The following is a 17255-nucleotide window of genomic DNA, read 5'->3' as shown; positions in this document are numbered from 1 at the left end:
ACCCCACCATGACCATCCTCCAACTTACAACTACCATTTGTGTCAAATTTTTCATAGCCATAGGGTGGTTTCTCCCAACCCAAAAAGATTTCAAACCAACATTGTTGATTTACAGTAACTAAAGTTCCCAAAAAATTTTGCATTCCACCAGCAATACTACCTAGTCTTTCATGAATGCTACGCCCCAAGCCCATGAAACAAAAAAACATTACACCATTTCAAAAAACTCTGAAATATAAAAGAGAGCCATAATGACCATTCTGAACGCCTAAGCCGTACCTTCCCATACGAGCATAAATTCTAAATGAACAATTCAAATCGATTTAAAGAGAAGAAAAAAGCTGACACATCTCCTAAAATACTCTCCTAAACCTTTTTGACTACTAGACAATTTTTAAGTATAGGCAAAATAGTTTCAAGCCCCCACAACAAACCTTACAGTTATCATCAAACGATAGATGTCTAGTCATTTGAATAACATTACAAATGATTTTATTCTTCCACGTTAACCAGAGCAAGTGTTGAATGTTCGATTGACATGGTAGCTTCCTAACAATTTTAGCAACTAGACAAAAAGCATCATCATCATTTAAGAAGAACTTATAAATAGACTTCATGGTGAACTAGCCATTAAAGAAAGATCCAAATTAACTCATCAGTACAACGACAAAAAAAATATTGGTTGTAAGACTTCAAACCTCGAAGTAAAGAAGTAATCAATTAACAATCAGGAAATACAAAATGCCCTATGAAAATGGTTCCAAATCCAACTCTTAATAGTAGACTTGCAAACGATCAACAACATAGGGTGTTTTGTAGTAATGGAAGGGTCTCTCATAGGCCTAAGTTCTTCCAATCTGGCAGAAGTGTTTTAAACATTGAGTCTACCAAACAGGAAGATCATGGCCCACTCAAATATAATGGAGCAATCTGAAGTCTTGATTCCAAGCTATGGAAAATAACTATGAAAGTTGAGATGGAATCCAAATCAGTATGGGAACTTATAGACTCAATGAAAGAGATAAAAACCCATAGGGTGTAAGTGGTTCTACAAGAAGAAAATAAATACGGATGGAAAAATGGAAAATTACAAGGCTAGACTTTTAGCAAAATGTTATTCTTAGAAAAAAAACTATCGATTATGAAGAAATCTTCTCTCTAGTTTTCATGCTCAATTAAATATGTATATTGTTATCCATTATGACGACTCTCAATTACGAGATCTAGAAAATAGATGTCAAGATAGAATTCTTGAATGATTATCTTGAAGAAAGCATTTATATTATGCAACCCACTAGATGTATAGTTAAAGGAAACGAGTATAAAGCTTGCAAACTTCTTAGAAACATATATGGACTTAAGCAAGCATCCCACTCATGGAATTAAAGATTTGATCAAGTGATCAAAACTTTTTTATTTGAGAAAAATGTAGATGAACCTTGTGCTTATAAACGTATTGGGGATGGAAACGTGGTTTTTCTCATTCTATATATCAATGACATTCTAATTATTAGAAAGGATGTTGTAACGCCCTGAATTATTTAATCTTGTTTTTGAGAATTTTGATATAAACATGTATTTGCTTCAGTGGTTAAGTGTTCTGGATGTGTGTTTGAGGTCTTGGGCTCAAGTCCCACTTTTGGAAGATATGTTATTTTTGGGACTTATCCCTTTTAGGTGGGCTTATGTTATATTCTTGGTAAACTCATATCAGAATGAGCCTACTACTTCGAGTGGTAAGGTGTTAGCTTACCCTGTGGTTTCGTGTTTGAATCCCCGTGTCAGCGTGGATGATAATTTTTGCTCAATTGTGTAATAGAGTTTTGGTGGAGTTGGAATTCTGAGTTAGTTTCATGAGCTTAGTGGTCAAATTTAGTAGGATTGGTAGTTAGTGAGGTTTTCGGGAGTTAGGATTTTGGTAGAATTAATATTTAATTTTAATTCTTTTATTTTCCAAAAATTCATTTTCTTTCTTTCCTCTGACGATTTTTTTGTTCTTCTTGCTATTCTTTTTCGTCTTTTCTGTTCTTCTTCAATTCTAGTCATCGTACATGCTGTCGTTGTTCTACTTTTGGGGTTCTTCGATTCGTTTAGAATAGGTAAGCTATCAAATGGTTTTCTTTTCCATTTTGCATTGTGGGGAAATTTGATTATGTTTAACGAAATCCGTTAATAGTGTTCATATTTCTCGATTAGGGGAAAGACAAGAAGTGGCTATTGTTCCTCCAAAGATTTGAGTACTGAGTGGTTTCTGGTTGTTGGTGGTAAGTGTTTCGTTAGTGCTTCGATTTTGAGAGGCCTTAAGTCGAGATCAATTTCTTGTTTAAATTCATAAATTAATTGTTAAAATGGTGTTGGTATACTGTTTTTAGGTTTTAGAGGTCTCGAGATTGCTTTCACATAAAAAATAAATCAAGTGTGTAACGAAAACACGAGAAAATAAGGTTCAGTGAAAGTCAAAAGAGTGGTCTGTCGATGCCACATGGGTGTGTGCCCGATCGTGTACGACACACAACCGTGTGACGGGCTAATGTGTAGCCATGTGGGTTACACGGATAAGGTTGATTTGGGTGTGTGGGTCGTGTGGGCCACACAAGCAAGGCCAATTAGGGCATGTGGGCCCGAAATTCTAAAATTTTCTCTAGGGCCACACGTGTCGTTCCTATCGAATGTGGGCCTTTCGTAGGGTCAGTAATGGCAAAACAAACCTTAATGCATGAGATATGTTATTCTGATAGACTGATCTAAGTTTAGAAAAACTGATATGTATGTCTGATTATATTCTATAAGCATGTATGATATATGTATATGAGCATGCGGGACATGTTAAATCTATTATTTCTGTATATCTATATTCTGTATCTAAATATGGGTTGGGTTCTGTTTGTTAGAGGAAGTGTTCTGTAAGGAGATAATTCACCGTTATCCTAGCAGCACAGCTGTAAATTATTTTGATAAGTGTCGTACAAACACTATGTGGTATGTAGGGCTAGGTGGGTGCTTTATACCCCACGTGGTGTGTTGGGATGGTCGGAGATGATGTGTAGAGGATGGGGGTAGGACTTTGCATATCTTATGCTTTTGATAATCTGATTATGATAAGAATTTATGTCCACTTCTATTCTGATATACTAAAATTCTAACTTTGATGCATGTATGTTTCCATTGAATTACACACTGAGTTTATGAAAACTTACATCTGTTGTCTTTTCTATCCAGGTAATCCTCAAACATAGGCGGGTCAGTGCGACAGAGTCTCAACAGTGACCAATAGTTCGCGAACTATTTTGATTAAAGGTTTTTATTCAAAATCTGGATTATTTTTTAGTGTTTTTTAATTTTTGGACTCTCTGGACTGTTTTTTTTTAATTTTGGTTTTGGATGTGTTTTTGACTTTTATACTAGGATATTTGATAAAACCATGGTTTTACGCAAACAATTGATTTCTGAAAACACAAACACGGTTTTCAACTTTAACCATATCAAACTTCCGCTGCAAAATAAGCTTTTTGAAAGAGCCAATTAACAATGTTTTCCTTAACAAAAATAATAAAATGTTTAATAAAATGTGGATTCTTTTAGTAACAATTAAACGAGAGAAATTTAACATAATAAGATTAATTTCAAAACCCTTCTTTGTAACACTCCCAGATTCGACCATAACGTCTAGGCCAGGTTTGGGGTGTTACAGATGTAAGGACATTATCATCAGTTAAAATGTGGTTAACCCAAAAGTTTAATATAAAGGATTTAGGAAAATTTAATTTCGTTCTAGGAATTTGAATCCTAAGGGATCGATAAAACAAAGTGATAGTACTATTGTAAGCTTCATACATAGATAATATATTGGAACGTTATGCGATGATTTATTCGGAGAAGGGAAATCAACCTTCTGTATCGAGATTTCATCTTTCTTTGGAAGATTGTCATAAGACAACGTAAGAAAAAGAAAACATGAGAATGGTTCATTATGCTTCTATAGTAGGAATTCTCATGTATGTTATGTTATGTAAGCATCTAGATATCTATTTTGTAGTAGGGTTGGTGAGTCGATATTCAGTGAATCTAAGACCAAGACATTAGCAAGTAGTTAAACATATACTCAAGTATTTATGGAGAACGAGGGATTATATGCTTGTATGTTCTAGAGGATATTGTACTCATATCAGATATACTTATTTTGACTTCCAAATGTGTCAAGATACAAGGAAATCGACATCGAGCTATGTTTTTGTCCTAGGGGAGAATCCATTGTGTGGAAAAGTGTAGAGCATAGTTATACTACTAACTCCATTATGGAGGCCGAATATGTGCCTGCCTTTGAGACTACAAAAGAAACAATATGGCTTTGAAGGTTCCTTACAGATCTTGAAGTCATTCTTGATATGAGAAAAGCTACCACACTGTATTGTGACAACAATGTGGCAATAAAAAACACTAAGGAAACCAGAAACCATAAGAGGTTGTTTCAAATGGAATCGTGGATGTAGTCAAATTCGCATTTAAGGACAACCTTGCAGACCCATTTACCAAGACTCTACTAGCTAGAAGTTTTAAGAAACATGTGGAGAGTATGGGAATGCAAAATATGATTTATCTACTTCACTAAGTTAAGTAGGAGTCTGTTGGATCTGGTGCCCTAAGTGTAGTATATTCATTTGTAAACTTATAATTTTTTTTGAACAAATTGGTTAATAAAATAATTCATGGATTACATTAATACAATTTGGATAATTTCCTCATGTGGTTTTTGCATGCAAAGCAAAATAGAAGCAAATATTAACTCACTGGTTGTCTAATGTTTAAACTAATACTAAGCGGTATTACGTGGTCATATCGTAACATGGAAAGATAACTTATATTAGTAGATGAACCTAAACATGTCTTTAGTCTAATCAGAAATGAGCAAACTGATTGAAAGACTAATATGTCGTATATCAAGTCCAATTGGGGAGATGCCTTGTCTTGGGCAGTAGAGCAGATGACCTTCAAAAGATAAAGATATAGATGTGATTATTAGACTGATAGTAAATTCGATTGGACCCAAGAAGAATATATATTGAATCCATTTATAGATTTATTCACTTGTGACATTCAAAGTGTGACATACCCCAATCTTGAGTGGATGATGGACTATGTATGCGTAACTCATATACTTTTATGTAAGTAAAAGCCTGAGTTCAAATAGATAATGAACTTAAAGTTGGTGCATTAGGTATAGAATTTCTACAATATGTAGCACAAGTCACAATACTGTAATTCATAGCCCAAAACATGAGTAAATGATATCCTCTTATTAGCATTACATGATAGATTAAAAGTAAGCGTGGCCATGGGTTGTTCGTATTTGTGATGAATAACTCGATTACTATTTGATAGTAATTGACTTTTTATGAAGGAAGATGTAATGGTTACCATGAGATAAAATATGATCATATTGGGAGAGTAGATTAAGGATGTTCTATGAGAGTAACACACTTATGACAAGGTCATTGGACGAGCATTGATCGAGTTTCTTTCGTAATGGTATGCCATTAGGGAGAACTCTGACACGATACTATAGTGGAATGATTTTGTGACCAAATGAGTTCATAATTAGTAGAAGAAAAACTGGAACTTAATTCTAATCATTTGAGCACTAATCGCATATGTCCAATCGGTCCCTCTGCTAGCTTGTTGAAACCATAAAAGAATTGCATGTTGAATCAAATTAACAGAAATGGCAAAGTTGGAGAAATGGAAAACATTCGAAAATGAATGTGATTTTCTCAGTAAATGGAAATGGCTTGAAAAATTAATTTATGGTTTTTCTAATTATTATTCAATTAATTTATTAAATAATTGAAGTTTGAAAATGGAATGAGATTAATTGGTCATAGTGAATCTGTTGAATGTAGAAATATTAAATATACTTTCTCATAGATTCTTTTACGGTAAATTTGTTATAATTTTAACGGAATTAGAATCGGTTTGAGAAAATTATTTAATTCGAAAATCAATTTATTAATTTAAATTAATTTATGATATTTATTTTGGAATATAGAAAAACATGTATTGGTTGGATTGAATTATAAAATGTTAGGTTAAATGTCCGAGAAGCAATTATAATTGGAACCAATACGAGAGAGATCCCAAAGCCGATCATGCTAATACATGGGACAACAAAACCTAGTATATTTAACTTGGGTTGTCACCCCTATCTCTCCTAACTGGACTAGGACTTGGTTTTTCTATTGAAATGGATTTCTACTAATTCAACAAGGGTTTCGCTTTTTCTCCCTAAAAATAGATGGAACCAGTAGGGCTAAATACAAAATAATTTTTACACAACTTTGAGATATTGTTATTCTACCCAAATAGTGAGAATTTATTTCCAAGTATAAATTCTATTTTCTAGAATAACAATTCTAAAAATTTCCATTGAAGAGAGATTTGTTTTCCTACTAAAAGTAAAGTAAATAATTTTTGGTTTTTGTGTTTGGTTCAAATTCGTTCGAGCCCACACTCAAAGTAGTTCATGGCATGTGAATACTGAAGAAGGTCGCTCAATTGAAAGTCAGGAACAACAAGAATCCGTCTACCCAAAAACACAAGTGCGATTTCGAGTAAAGTTTATTACTATAAATATCACAAACTGACTTGGTTTTTAAAATTTTAATTTTTCATTGTGTAAGGAAACTATTTTAAATCAGATTTTTTCCAAAAATAAGTACGTATTTAGAAATTTTGAAAATGGAAAATGTCTCGTAATTTGCTTATATGTAGATGACATGCTCATATTTGGCATGAATTTGGAACAAGTAGAAAACACAAAGAAATTATTGTCAAGCAACTTTGCTATGAAAGATATGAGTGTAACAGATGTTATTCTTGGGATTAAAATAGCCCAAGAGGAAAGCACTATAGCTTTATCACAATCACATAACATTAAAAAAGTGTTTAAACAATTTGATCTTTTCAATTGTATACCATCATGTACACCCATGAATCCTCAAATAAAATTAACATCTAATTCTGGTAAGAAAATTGATCAATTGAAATATGCAAGTCTAATTGGTTGTCTCATGTACATAATGACTTGTACAATACTAGATATTGCATATGTTATTGGGAAATTGAGTAGGTACACAAGTAATCCAAGTATTTTGCATTAGAAAGATTTGAGTAGAGTACTTAGGTACTTAAAGAAAACTATTAACTATGGGTTGTGTTATAATGGATATCCTTTAGTTTTGGAAAGGTATTCGGATGCTAGTTGGATTACAAGTTTGGAAGATCGTGCTTCTACTAGTGGATGGATCTTCATTCTTAGTGGAGGTGTCATTTCTTGGGGTTCCAAGAAAAATACATATATTATTGATTCCACTATGACAGCTAAATTTATTACATTAGTTGTTGCATCTAAAGCAGCTGAATGGTTAAGAAATCTGCTTTATGATGTACCTCTATGGCCAAAACCAATTTCACCTAATTCTATCCACTCTGATAGTAAGGCTACTCTGGAAAAGGTATATAGCAAGTATATAATGGAAAGTCTAGACTCATTGGATTAAGACATAACTATGTACAACAATTAATCTCTAATGAAGTAATCACTATTAATTATGTGAGGTTAAGTGAAAATTTGGCAGATCCTTTGACAAAACGTCTTGCTAGAGATATAGTCAACAATACCTTAAAATAGATGGGACTTAAGCCTATTAATTAGAGTCACTTATGATGAAAACTTGACTCAACACTTGGTATATTGTCAAGTCTTGAGTTCAATGAGACAAAGTACATCTTTAGTATATGACTGCTAGCACTATAAATAAATTTATCCTAAGATTAAAGTGCTAGGTACCCATAATGATAAGGGGAGGATGAGTAATCTACTCTTAATAGACCCATAACATAAATAAGTTAGAGTGTTATAATTACAAAGACACTCTTGATGGTATCTACCTATGTGATTGCGAAGTGTGGCCGCTTCTAAGAGCTCAAGGGCTTGGCTCTAACAAGATTCATGAAAAGAGGACACATGCACATGGCCATAATAATGTCCCTAGATACTATGCATTGATTGGTGTTGAAATCATTGTGTGAGATGTGTTCAGTTAATCAAATGGAATAACTGGTTCAAATCTTAGTCTACCATGCAATTTTGATTAACTTTAACATGTTTTCACTAAATGAAGGTTAAATCGTAAGACACCTTCATTTATGCAAATTGATTTCCAAGATTATGAAAATCTAGAATATTTTGAAAATAAGGGAGATTGTTGGAACATTTTCAAATATTTATAGTATTCCAATAACTATAAATGAAAGGGTATAATATCTTTGGGTTATTGATAAGCGTTATATCATTTCATATTTGACAAAGAATTATAACTATACAAGTTGTAACAGCTCGTTTTTAATAAAATCAAAATAGTGATTTTGATACCACAAATCTGACATCAAAATTTTTATTTTATTATGATTTTAACGTCTATATCATGTTAGTAGTGTCGTATAAAAATTTTGTCAAGAAATTTTATTGTTTGCTTGTTTAATTTGATAAAAAGGATTAATTTACAAAAGGTGCAAAACTTGAATTTTATAAGCTAAAGGGGTTAAATAGCTTTCATAATAAAAGGTTGGAGGGTTTATGTTGTAATTAAACCATCCATAATGTGAGTGGACAAGTATGGACACTTTTTAGGTGATTTTCAAGGTTATTAATTAAGGTTAATTTAGTAATTTAATAAATACAAAATAGTAAAAATAATTAAAATAAAGATATCATCTTTGTTCTTTCTTCTCTACCACCAATTTTTAACCAAAATAAAATCCATATTTGAAGCTTCAAGGTTCGGCCATAGTTCATCCTTGCATGTGAGTGATACATTGTCCCATTTTTAATTACTTCTATGTTTTTAGAGTCGTTGTAGCTTATCTAGCTAGCCCGAGAATTAAATTGCAAAATTGTTAAAAGTCTAGGGTGTTACCATGAATGTATATTGTTTTTTTTTTATTTTTGATGGATGAAAATGAATATTTGATGATGGTTGAGAAAATTTTGTAAAGGAATTTTTTTATGAATTTTTCATTTAAGTATTTAATTGAAAAATAGAAACATGTTCATGGTAAAAATGTGAAATAAATGGAATATAGGGCTTGCTATGGACTAAATTAATATTCGGCTAGCATGGGTTTGGACTAAATTGCATGAATTTACATTTTTATGAGCTAGGGACTAAATTGAAGTGAATTAAAAAAATTTAAGGGCAAAAGTGTGATTTTACCAAATTTTGATTTTTGGATTAAATTGAATGGAATGAATTTTGAATGAGTTAAATTTGATTATATAGATCAAGAAAAGCAATGTACGGATTTAGATCGGGGAAAATAAAAAGTATTAGATTAATCAATCATATTTTTCCATTCGTGTTTGAGGTAAGTTCGTTAATTTAAATAGCATTGAATTATGTTCGAATTAAATGCTTTTATGTTATATATCGATGTTTCGACTCTACAAAAATATCCAACGAAGTTTCGACAACTTTCGGATCCTGTTTGAACCTTAGGAATATATAGGATACAAATAACATGTCATTAGGGGTTACATTATTTTGGGTGTTGATCTTGTACATCCTACCGGTGGCTAATTTTATGGCATGTGTTGCAGTTACTTGAAAGATTGTGTGAGCAGCACAGTGTAGCTACATCTTGACTAACAGCTTGTGTGAGCAAACCCTTTTATGGATCGAGAAAGAGCATTGATACGAGATATGAGATAGTAGTGGTTTCGACCACATGTTGGCACATAGTGTACGAGATTCTCGCGTATCCAATATTATTCTAGTGGTTCAACTGGTATTAAAGAGGGAAGATTCGACAAATGCTTCAATAAGTGATACTATGAAAGTATGAAAAGATATGAGCTGATGATGTTTGAAAAATGCTTAGCCATATGCTTGAAAATATGAATGCTTATAAGTAGTATGTATAAAAGCTATAATGTTTTGAGATGAATTGCTAAGCTATGTGATTATCTAACTTGAAAGGTTGTTTTTGCTTAGGCTAATGCCAAGTCATGTTGGATTGTCTCAAATTATTTTTATGCTTATAAATTGAAATGGTAAGCTTTGTTTATGAATTACGAACTTATTAAGCATTGTATACTTACTTTGTGTTATTTTCCTTTGTGTTTCTAGATAATCAGAAGCTCGTTCAGATTGGAAGTTGGCAGAGATCCATCACACTATCCATCTATTATATCGGTATATTTTGATGATTCTAAGTCATGGTTATAATGGCATGTATAGTTGTTTTGTTTAGTGAATTTAGTCATTATGTGTGGCTTAAATATTTGTTATCTTGGTTGAGGAATTAGTTGGTATGGTATTAAGATTATATGGTATTTTGTGTGGTTGTTAAGTTGATGTTGTGTTGGTTAAGATGATGGTAAGGAAATGTTGATGGAAATGGTATAGTAACAATAAATGGTTGGTGTGGAATAAATGTATCATGATTTTGAAAATAGCTAGTTTTGGTAGTTTAAAAGTGATCATCTTTTGCTCAAATTGGTATGGTATATGTTAGTCGGGAAAATGGTCATTTTGTATTTGTTGTACATGAGTTTTTGGTTTATGATCATTATGAAAAATGTGATAGTGAATTTGTTCAATTGATAATTTAATTAGTGAAGGAATTGGTTAGGTGTTTAGATAATTTTGATTATTCAAATTGAGGTGCCATTTCGACATATTGGTTGAATGGATAGTTTCTATCTTGTGTAAGCTTGCATATGCATATGTAAAGTGTGTTTTGAATGTTTTATTTTAGGTGCAAATGGCTTGTTCATTAGGTGTGAGTTTGGGTGAGAAAAATGGCTTGGAAATGACCTATTTTTTGTCCAAACGAAAAAAGACTTAGGCGTATGTCTCAATCGTGTATGACACACGGCCATATGTCCCCTGTAGCTTTCAAACGGTTGCAAGTTAGACTGTTACACGACCTAGCACATGGCCTGGCACACGGGCGTGTGGCTTGGCCATGTGACCCAAGTCAGTGAGTTACACGGGTGCAGACACGGGCTAGGACACGGCCATGTGTCCCTATTTCAAATGTCCACACGGCCTAAGACATGGGTGTGTCTCTTTGCCATGTGAGTCACACGGCCATGTGACCCCTGCAGTTTGAAAAATTTTTCCTTTTTCTGAAAAATTTAATATGTTTCCAATTTAGTCCTGAATCGTTTCTAATGTCTTTTTAGGGCCTCGAAGGCTCATAAAAGGGACCGTATGTTTGTTTTTGACTAGTGTTGCTATGACTTAACTTGTGAACTGTTATGGTAATAAATTTTTCATTGTATGACATTATGCTCTGGTAACACTCCGTAGCCCTAATACGTCGACAGATACGAGCTAGGAGTGTTACACAAGTAATATTACTTGAATAGTTATGAGATATTAGTTGAACAATTATGTCTGTTTTAAAGATGTGACTATTTAGAAAAGGCACCTATTAAAAGTTATGTCTCTATGAAGAGACATGAGAGTTCCTATAGATAGGAGTGAGATTTCATTTGGAAGGCATACCAAAAAATTCTCAAAAGTTCTTTCTATCCTTCCTCCATCTTCTACTATTATTAGATTGTTCTGTAAAGAATTGTTGCAAAAATTCTTTATAGAAATTGATTTTCTTGTTATACTCTGTTCAATGCTTGGTGGATTGTTTTCATTAGTGCAAAACGCAAATAGTCGCCAGGCTTACTTGTATTCTCGAGGTTCATTTGCTTAAAACTCATTCGTACACTAAGTATAGGTAGGGACAAATAGAACCTTAAAGATAATGGCTTGATAAACACCTTGGAGCCTTGTCCTATTGCTTCATTTTTCTGTTTGAGTTGTGATTTGGGTGATAGGCCCTAGGACAAGTTAGGAGAAATAAAGAAATAATGAGCTAAGCTTCATTCAATAGGATATGATAGTGTGATGGAGAGTGTTAGCTTAGCGCAACACTTATGGGATATGCCAAACTCATTGAGTCATTCTGAGGTGTTATAAGGAGATTCGATTATCCAACAAAAAATCATGTCTACAAGATTCTGTTTTGTTTTAAAATATTATGTTTTACTCATCTATACTAACTAATATTGTGTATCCGTGAACCAAAATTTCTGTAATATGGCGAACCCAGTTCGCGGAACAATAACCTTGATAAAGCTCTCATTTAACTTATGTATTTGTACGGTTTTTCTGTTCATTCACTCAGTTGTAAACTCTCACACTCTTTAAAATATTTAAGATAGGTAGAATTGGGTGAGGTAACACGGCCGAGCTAGAGATCTGGCATATTTTCTTGGGTACTTAGAAAGGTTGACTTTTGAAACATAGAGGCAATATGGGCCATAATCTGTCCTGGATGTAAAAATATATTTTATTATTTCCTTAAATTATATCGGGTAGGGGTGAACGTTCGATCGAATCAAATCGAATCGAATCGAATAAAAAAATTTCGAGTTAACCGAGTTGACAAATCATATTTTATCATCCTAATTTGATTTGAAATTTTCTCAAATCGAGTCGAGTGAGATGGAATTTGAATCGAATCGAATCAAATATATTTGTTCGAGTTAAATTTTAAAAGATAATTTTGAGTCCTTGTAACCACTGTCACCCATCGTAATAAAAATTGTCCACCTTAATCAAATTTTTTATTAACTTTCATCACCTCATAATTTATTTATTAATTTTTTATATACTGGTTAGCTTCTTTGCTTACTTAGTTGTTTCAATTATCTTCAGATTCTTGTCACCATGTATTTTGGAATTAAAAAATATATTAAATGTAAAAATATGACTTTTTAATAAAAGTTATTTTAAAAATAAAATGTGACATTGATACCAATATAAAATTTTAACACGAATATTTTATGGCATAATTAATAATTCAATTTTTAATATAAATATTCAATATGACTAAACATTCAATAATATAAATAATATAAAATATAAAATATGAAATTTAATTTAATAATATAAATAGTAGATAGAAATAAAATTATTACTATTTATGTTTAGTGATTTTTTATTTGATAGTAAAAGGTGAGAAGTAAAAGTTTAGGGGGAAAATAAAAAGTTTTGGGGAATAAAAGTTTGAGGGAAAGTAAATAGGGGGGAGTAAAATTTTGGAGGGAAAATATTAAAAAAATTTTGGAGAGGGGAGGGTTTGGGGTAGGTGGGAGATGGGAGGTGGGAGGTGGGATGGAAAGAGAATAGAAGTTTTAGGGGAAAAGTGTGAGGGAGTAAAAATTTTGGGGGAAAATAAAAGGTTTTGAGAGTTTTTGGGAGTAAAATTTTGAGAAAAAGTAAATGGGAGAGTAAAATTTTGGTGGGAAATAGATTTTGGGTAGATTGGGGGGTTAGGAGGAGAGGGGAGTAAAAGTTTTGGGGGAAAGTGGGAAGGAGTAAAAGTTTTGATTGAAAAGTAAAAATGTTTGGGAGTTTAGGGTAAAAATGTAAAATATTATAATTTGATATTCGAATTATTCGAATTATTCGAATTATTTGAGTTATTCGAGTTATTCGAATTCGAAAACTTAACTCGATTCGAACTCGAAATTTAGAAAAAAAAATTCGAGTTGATTCGAATAACTCGATTCGTTTGACTCAAAATTTGAATTTTTCTTGAATTTTTCGAGTCGAATCGAGTTTTGCTCACTCGTAATATCGGGTATCCACGAATTCCCTTTTTGCTTTCCCATTTAAAAGTTTACATAAGATAGAAACACTGATGTAATGTTTTTTTTTTTTTAACAAAAGGTATTTGCCCATGTTTTAATAATCCTAGCAACCATATTTCGTGACTAATGAAGACTTTTAACACCATAAGTTGTTTTATACAAAGCCGAAATCGCACCAACTCGCAGCTTGAATTTTACTTAACCAACCTTCTTCTATACCAGCTCGCGTATCAGATGGGTTCGCGAGAACCCCTCCAAGACTGGATAGATCGCAATCGAAAGTTTGCTGAGCTTTTAAAGTATTCACTAAAAATACACCATTTTCTTACTTTCCCGAGAGCTATGCAAGGTGTGAGTCTTATCAATAAACCTAGTCTTGTTTTAAACTTTAGATATTTTACTTAACGTCTGCCTATAAAACTGGTTTTGTTGGAGAAATTAAATAGTTGCATTCACACTAGGGTTTGCTGACATTATACTTTGTAGGGTATGGTTTGCAAGGTTCGGTCAGCGAGGTATAGTTCGCGTAGTCTATTCTTAGCCTACCTGTTTTTAGTGCGAAACAATGTTACGAAGTAAGAAACTGTGAACCCCCTTAGGGGCGAACCCTAAGAACGAAATCTGAGTTTTCATACCTTAGTCCATTGCATGACTTTTCCACTGCATGTTAAGTTATAAATTTGTTTGCATGTGGTGTTTTGGAGGTTCAATGGTGTTATCGAAGAGTCACTTCGGTGACTAATATGACATTCCAGTTTCGGGTTGGGGTGTTATAGTAGCAGAGCTAATCTGGAGATCAACTACATTTAAGACATCAGCTTCCCTTCCAACAACTTGTGATGAGTCAAGGAAGGTGTTGGTGCCTCCGCCTACTCCACTAAATACTGAAGCCGTCGTATTTTAAAGTCTTCATAATTGGAGCTCAAATTTGGAGTCCCGATCAGTAATCTCATCCAATGAAAGGTTAATATTCTTAACCTTTTTAGCCATCTTTAGAGTAAATGCTAGGTGATTTTCAGAGGGGGAAAGGAAATCCCTGACCTGTTTTCTCTTTCGGGATTTATCAAAATATATAGAAAAACTTTGAAAATTTTTTGTTGATATGTTATTACTAATTAATTTTTTCAATAAAGACATAATGTGTATTTGTTTTCATAGATGAGATACTTTTTAAACTCTATGAATCTAACTTAACTCTCTATAAAATCAAGAGATAAAACTTTAAAATAAAATCGAGCATAAATGCTTTGGCACAATATCTCTATTGTTTGAAGAGTTGAGACTCTAACCTTCCCGATAAAAGATGGTCAAATATCTAAGTATGGAGAACTCCAACTAGAGGTGCTCATGGGCCGGGCCGGGCCGGGTTCGAGCCGGGCCCAAAAATAATTTCAGCCCGCTTACTAGGCCCGGGCCCAGCCCGGCCCAAAATATGGGCCTGAGATGTAGCCCAGGCCCGGCCCGTGGAAAAAATATGAAGCCCGAGCCCGGCCCGGCCCGTTTTTTTTTTTTTACTTAGAAGTTAAAACTAATTTTTATTAAAGTTATATCAAATATCAAATTATATTTTTTTTGTATATAATGAAAAAAATTTAAAATAATAGCTTTCATCATGTTATCTATAAACTTTATGTTAGAGTTGATGTAGCATTACACTAAACTAATACACTGTAAGTTTAAAAAATTACCAACTAATTGAATTTAAATGTTATTTAATTGTCTATAATTACACATTTGTGACATTTAGGTAACAAACTAACAATCAATTCTTAAAAAAAGAGAATAAAAATAAAAATGATTATACAAGTAATAAGGACTAGCAGCATATTATCAATTGGGCAATAAGCACTACTATTGCTTGTAAGTTTGAAGCTGCAAAAAACTGTCAAATAATTAGACCCATGTGAATGCCAGTTAAACGACCTTTGCTACAATAAAAGACTCGATTTTTCAAAGAGCTGGTACTGGGATTGTCATGACTGCTACAGAGGGTTGGTGGTTTGTTTTTTTTGGACCAGTAGTGAACATGTTCTTAGACGTATCAAAATCATTTCATTATCAAAGTCCTATTTCTCTTATGAGCTTACAAAATGTATTTTTACTAACCGAAACTCTACGAAAAACAAAACCCCGCCACAGTTCATTTTCAATTCATTTTACATCAACCAACAAATTCAATTCAATTCATTTTCAGCAACTTTTCATTCACTTTCTCACCAACCAAAAAACAGATCAAACCAAAAAGAAAAGCAGATGAAATTTTGACTTTGCAAAAACATGACCATGTAAACCTAACTTCATTCGTATTTTAATCTTAAGGATCTTTAAGATCAAATTCCCGTATGTTGACCAAGAAAATGGATGACAAGAAATATTTACTACTCATACATGTAAACAGTTTTTCTGGAAATAAAATAAAATCGGGAAAATGACATGCCAAAATCTGGAAAATGACATGCCAAAGTCTGGAAAATGAATTACCTTCAAAATGACTTCAAATTTATTAAAATGACTTCAAAATCTGGAAAATGAAAAGCACTAGCAAATGACTTCAAACTTCAAAGTTCAAAGAGAACATGGCAACAGTATATTAAAAATCGAAGCATGTCACCGTCACTAAACTCAGCAATAAAGAGCAGCCTTCTCTTAAGTCTTAAATACATGATTAAAATGAAAACTAAAGTGAAGAAGAATAGAAAGAAGTTACCTTGAAGGCTTGAACTTGTTGATTTGAAGGGTTTGGGTCGGACTCGGAAGTTGCAGAAGAATCGAAGTGAAGAGAACAGCCACCTAGTGTCGTGGAGTGGAGGTGGAGTGCTGGAGGACCGGAGACCGGAGGTGGGATGGTGGATCGGTGGGGACTGTAGGTGGGTTTTCAATTTGGGGAAAAAAAGGAAGGAAGGGAAGGGGATTTCTGTCTAAAATTTTAACGGGGTTGGGGAAATGGGGAGGGGAAAGGGAAAGGTAAAATGTAAAATGTAATAATAAAATTAAAAAAATATTATTTATAGCCGGGCCGGGCCCGGGTCAAAAAAATTTTGCCCGAGGCAAAACGGGCCTCGATTTTTGCCCAAGCCCATATTTCGGGCCTATATTTTTACTCAAATCCTCCCATTTTTCGGCTTTGTATAAAACAAATGGATCTTCATGAGCATTATTTTCAATAAGCCTCATTTTTTTTGGTATTCCCTCATGTTTTCTAGTAATCTGTCACATTTCCTGGTATTTCTTTATTTTTTTGGTACTCCCTCACAAATTTTGGCATTTTCTCGTCTATATGGTAATCCCTTATGTTTTTTCGTACACTCTTAGATTTTTTTAGGGTATCCTCATTTTTTTTTTGGTATCCTCTTGTAACAACTCATTTTCAGTGGTGTCGAAAACTGTGATTTTAGGACCACAAATCTAATGAGTGAGCTCGTAAATACTACTATTTAATATTTACGAGTCAAATATAGTATTATATTGAGTTTTAATATGATAATTGTTTTCTAATTGAATAAATAGTTAAGTACAAGTAGTTTGTTCCTAAAGTCAAGTA

At 33.0% G+C, this 17255-nt stretch overlaps 1 long non-coding RNA gene across 1 annotated transcript; it reads right to left on the bottom strand.

Moving 5' to 3' along the window:
- Positions 1-15389: 15389 nt before the first annotated feature.
- Positions 15390-16924, bottom strand: LOC107914712 (uncharacterized). The gene is made up of 2 exons (XR_005919270.1): positions 16422-16924; positions 15390-16235 (listed from the first exon to the last, which is right to left on the bottom strand). It is a non-coding gene; the product is annotated as an uncharacterized lncRNA (long non-coding RNA).
- Positions 16925-17255: the final 331 nt, after the last annotated feature.

Source organism: Gossypium hirsutum, chromosome D10 (genome assembly GCF_007990345.1).
Source record: "Gossypium hirsutum isolate 1008001.06 chromosome D10, Gossypium_hirsutum_v2.1, whole genome shotgun sequence".
NCBI classification, from domain to species: Eukaryota; Viridiplantae; Streptophyta; class Magnoliopsida; order Malvales; family Malvaceae; genus Gossypium; species Gossypium hirsutum.
This window is presented reverse-complemented; position numbering and strand designations above follow the sequence as displayed.